The following is a 5,749-nucleotide window of genomic DNA, read 5'->3' on the forward strand; positions in this document are numbered from 1 at the left end:
CTCTCTCTCTCTCTCTCTCTCTCTCTCTGTCTCTCTCTCTCTCTCTCTCTCTCTGTCTCTCTCTCTGATCTGAGTGATGCTGTGTTGTTTACAGCTTGTTTTCAGGAGTAAGTGAGGATCTGGATCCTGCTGGTTTAAGGAGGTTTCTGTTTGTTTTTTTAGAGGATGGTTATAAGTCCTGCTCCACCCGTATCTCAGCCCTGAGTGTGTGTGTGTGTGTGTGAGTGAGTGAGTGAGAGTGTGTGAGTTTAGTTAGATTAATAATTTTAACTGAATCTGATTTGAAGCCCCAGAGAGACCTTTATCATCTGTGGAACTAAAAGAAAATACACTTTAAACTCATTTTGTAAACTTCTTGTTTTTAAAAAAAAAAACAAACACACATGGGGGGGCGTGTTCTTTTCACTTTTTCTTTTTTTTTGTTCCCCCCCTCGCATTATCACCGCTTACCTTAGAGGAGGCGTTCAGGTGAACGACTGTGAAAAAGATAAAACTGAAATAAGTGAGACGTGATCCTGAGTGAGTTCTGACCTGGAACCGAACCGGCTGAAGCGGCAGAAGCATCTGGAAATAGAACACAGCCACAGCTTTAATTACACTTACTGTGACACTCCACCTGTCAATCACACGCCCAGCTCCGCCCCTGGACGCGGGCGCTGAGGGGGTGTTCCGGGATTCGTCACAATCCAAATAAACACAAACAAATCTCCACTGGTTTTCATATTGTCAGAAGTACTGGGACGCATCCTCATTTTTTTTAACCTATGCAGCAACGCCCCGCCCCCAAAACACCCAAGTTTTCTGCCTGCAAGAGAAGCTCCACCCCAAAACACCCAAGTTTTCTACCTGTAAGAGAAGCCCAACCCCCAAGTATCTGCTTCTTTTACCTGTAAGAGAAGCTCCACCCCAAAATATCTGCTTTCTACCTGTAAGAAAAGCAGGGCTGCTAAAATACCTTCTACCTTCAAGATAAACTCCTCCCTGAAATATATCATTTTACTACCTGTAGGAAAAGCTCCTCCACCAAATACCTGTTCTTTCCTACCAGTACCCACCTTCAAATGTCTGCTTTCTCTGCCTGTAGAAGCCGTGCCCCCCCAAAAAATCCTACTTTTTCTACCTGCAGAAGCCCCCCCCCCAAACCTGCACCCCCCCCCCACCCCAAACACCTGCTTTTCTTCCTGTAGAAGAAGCCCCTACACCAAACACTTCTCCTACCTGTAGAAGCCGCTCCCTCAAATACCTTCTATGTTCTACCTGTAGGAGAAGCACCACCCTCAAATACCTCGTGTTCCACCTGCAGAAACCCCGCCCTCAAAAATCTCCTATGTTCTACCTGGAGGAGACGCCCTGCCCCTCAAATACCTCCCACGTTCCACCTGTAGGAGACGCCCCGCCCCTCAAATACCTCCCACGTTCCACCTGTAGGAGACGCCCCGCCCCTCAAATACCTCCCACGTTCCACCTGTAGGAGACGCCCCGCCCCTCAAATACCTCCCACGTTCCACCTGTAGGATACGCCCCGCCCCTCAAATACCTCCCACGTTCCACCTGTAGGAGACGCCCCGCCCCTCACATACCTCCCACGTTCCACCTGTAGGAGACGCCCCGCCCCTCAAATACCTCCCACGTTCCACCTGTAGGAGACGCCCCGCCCCTCAAATACCTCCCACGTTCCACCTGTAGGAGACGCCCCGCCCCTCAAATACCTCCCACGTTCCACCTGTAGGAGACGCCCCGCCCCTCACATATCTCCCACGTTCCACCTGTAGGAGACGCCCCGCCCCTCACATACCTCCCACGTTCCACCTGTAGGAGACGCCCCGCCCCTCAAATACCTCCCACGTTCCACCTGTAGGAGACGCCCCGCCCCTCAAATACCTCCCACGTTCCACCTGTAGGAGACGCCCCGCCCCTCAAATACCTCCCACGTTCCACCTGTAGGAGACGCCCCGCCCCTCACATACCTCCCACGTTCCACCTGTAGGAGACGCCCCGCCCCTCAAATACCTCCCACGTTCCACCTGTAGGAGACGCCCCGCCCCTCACATACCTCCCACGTTCCACCTGTAGGAGACGCCCCGCCCCTCACATACCTCCCACGTTCCACCTGTAGGAGACGCCCCGCCCCTCAAATACCTCCCACGTTCCACCTGTAGGAGACGCCCCGCCCCTCAAATACCTCCCACGTTCCACCTGTAGGAGACGCCCCGCCCCTCAAATACCTCCCACGTTACACCTGTAGGAGACGCCCCGCCCCTCACATACCTCCCACGTTCCACCTGTAGGAGACGCCCCGCCCCTCACATACCTCCCACGTTCCACCTGTAGGAGACGCCCCGCCCCTCACATACCTCCCACGTTCCACCTGTAGGAGACGCCCCGCCCCTCACATACCTCCCACGTTCCACCTGTAGGAGACGCCCCGCCCCTCACATACCTCCCACGTTCCACCTGTAGGAGACGCCCCGCCCCTCACATACCTCGCACGTTCCACCTGTAGGAGACGCCCCGCCCCTCAAATACCTCCCACGTTCCACCTGTAGGAGACGCCCCGCCCCTCAAATACCTCCCACGTTCCACCTGTAGGAGACGCCCCGCCCCTCACATACCTCCCACGTTACACCTGTAGGAGATGCCCCGCCCCTCACATACCTGCCACGTTACACCTGTAGGAGACGCCCCGCCCCTCAAATACCTCCCACGTTCCACCTGTAGGAGACGCCCCGCCCCTCAAATACCTCCCACGTTACACCTGTAGGAGACGCCCCGCTCCTCAAATACCTCCCACGTTACACCTGTAGGAGACGCCCCGCCCCTCAAATACCTCCCACGTTACACCTGTAGGAGACGCCCCGCCCCTCACATACCTCCCACGTTACACCTGTAGGAGACGCCCCGCCTGCCCTTAAACATGTCTTTTCTGCCTGATGACCTTATAAGCCACGTCCACCCTCTCAGTTCCGCAGCACGTTAACCCCTTCACCATTTGCACTACATGTCCAATCAGATTTCAGCCGCTTTGAACACACGACGTGTTTAAACTGCCATACACACTTCGGTCAGGGCAGCGTTTCACAGCGGCTGGTTTAGCCGGACAGTTGAAGCCCAATGTGAGGCTGGTCCGGTAGAAATGCCCGGTAGCTGTTCCTCCTGTTGGACCGTGCTTCGCTTTGGCTTGTCTGGCTGGTGATGAAATCCTGTGTGTGATGATTCTAGGATCCAGCAACGTGGCTGAAGGTTCTAACACGACTCTGTCTGGTCAGGAGTCCCACGCTGGGGTCACTCTGTGTAACCGTGTAGGTCCAGAATGCCCGTCTGTGGTTGTCCGCGACAACAACTCCGAATACAATAGAGCTTTCTCTTCCCCTTTTATGGTGACAAGATATTATTTGCTATGGACTGATATTAAATGTTTAAAGACTGCTTTTCTGTCTGTTTTTATTATTGAATTTTTTGTTACTTTTTTTTTTTTTTGTTATTGATATCATTTCGTTTTTCTTTTCTTTTTTGTTTGATCTCTATCCCTGTATTATCATATTAAACTATAACCAGCCAAATTGTCTCCTCCTCCTTTTTTTTTTTTTTTTTTTTTTTTTTTTTAAATCATGGTTTAACATTAATATCAGCATTTATCCTTTTTATTTTGGCTTAATTCCGAAGTTTTATTAGCCTTTTTAATCGATGACTTGACTTTAGAAAGTGCACTATCGAGTTTAGTGAGACGTCTCGCCCTCACCGAACCTCCTAAGGCAATACGACGTTTGGTTTTGTGCCCTGCGCTCGGTCGCAGGCCCGTATGTGCCATTAGCAGAGCGAGGTGGAAGCTCGTTCACCGTCAGCGGTTCGGCCTTGACGAGCACGAGTTCTGTTTCAGAAGCGGGTCTGGGTTCCTAGAGGCCTCGAACCTTGGCCTCGTTTCTGACCGGCTGCTCTGGTTCGGCCTCCGTTGCCGGACTCCTGCTGAATCCTCGTCCTCGTGAAACGAAGCGCACAGAACATTAAAGAAAACGGAGACATGCCAAGGTTCATTCTACCTTAAAGACAACAGAACCTCTTTCTTCTCCCGCTCCCTTACAGGCTGTTCATCACCGGCGCGGGGGGGTGGGGGGAAGCTAGCAACACTAGTGTACGTACTAGCATAGCTGCGTTTTTACGGTCAGCGTTTTATGGACCGCTCTCCATCGCCAAACCCCTGCAGTGTGGACACGCTGACATAGGGCTCTGACGCTCCCCGGTCAGCCCTGAGCGAACGTATGCAACTCCTCACGCCTGTTTTCTTTTCTCTTAAAGCCGTTTTTTTGTTCTTTCTCCGCCGTGGTGGGCTCGCCATCAGGCCTTACGTGGAGCGTGGGAGGAGAGGGGCAGTATGTACTGCTTCAGGGTTCAGGCCAGGTCCTCCTGAGCTTGGGATTGGGGAGTTGGGGGTGGGGGGAGGTGGGAGGGGGTGTTTCCTTTTTTGCGTTAAATGTGTAATTTCGAATGTGACTGTACTGTTTTGTATTGTTGTGTAGGAGATGTGTGATGTATGCATATTTTCAATAAAGCATTCAGGGTTTTGAACATGGACATGAGCTCTGCACGTGAATTCTAAAGTAATGGCCCTTTTGTCAGCAGGTCCAATCGAAACCACTGGGCCATTTCAAACCATTGGGCCACTTGAAGCCACTGGGCTATTAGAAACCACTGGGCCATTCGAAGCCACTGGACTATGAGAAGCCACTGGGCCATTTGAAGCCACTGGGCTATTAGAAACCACTGGGCCATTTGAAGCCACTGGGCTATTAGAAACCACTTGACCATTTGAAGCCACTGGGCTATTAGAAACCACTGGGCCAATCGAAGCCACTGGGCTATTAGAAGCCACTGGGCCATTAGAAGCCACTGGGCCATTTGAAGCCACTGGGCTATTAGAAACCACTGGGCCATTTGAAGCCACTGGGCTATTAGAAACCACTGGGCCATTCGAAGCCTCTGGGCTATTAGAAACCACTGGGCCATTCAAAGCCTCTGGGCTATTAGAAACCAGTGGGCCATTCGAAACCACTGAGTATTGAGCATTTGAGTAAAATTTACGTGACTGTGTATTTAGCACCAATCCAGCGGTGCCCCTCTGCTCACACTGGGGCCGGGTCTCAAACGGCTCCCTGCTCCCTACACAGTGCACTACGTAGGAGTTTAAATACTGGATCCTGCAGCCCAACAGAGCAAAACACAGCCAAGAAACAGTCGTTTGGGTTTCAGACTCATCCACACTCGATACATGATGCTCTGCTGTTACTGTAGAGGCTAGAACCTCTAAACTTTCATAGCTAGAACACTGGGACTCAGCCTGGGTTTGACGCGACTTCTGACTGAAACACAAACATTTTGAAGACATTCAGTGACGTTTTTAGACCTTTTATGCTGCAGTTTTACAGTAAATCACACCGTCAGTGCTTTAATTCAAGCCTGTGATGTTAATGATGGAGCTGTTGGCTCTTTTGGCCGGTTAGCCAGCTGACCAGCCCAGTTCTAGTTAAGAACACAAGCCGCCCCTCAGTTTAAACAGAACCGGGTTCTTACTTCATCAGTGCGCTGGGTGCTCCATGCGAGCAGCATGAGAGTCAAAGGCTCTTCGTTCACAGCAGACGACGTGAAGCAGAGATACAGAGTTTAGGCTAAAATCCTATTTTATTGAAAGTAATGGTTGAATATTTCATTTCGTCACTACCAAAACAGTCGCAGCACCAAGTGTTTCAGTGGTGAC

The sequence above is a fragment of the Pygocentrus nattereri genome, chromosome 4 (assembly GCF_015220715.1).
Source record: "Pygocentrus nattereri isolate fPygNat1 chromosome 4, fPygNat1.pri, whole genome shotgun sequence".
NCBI lineage: Eukaryota > Metazoa > Chordata > Actinopteri > Characiformes > Serrasalmidae > Pygocentrus > Pygocentrus nattereri.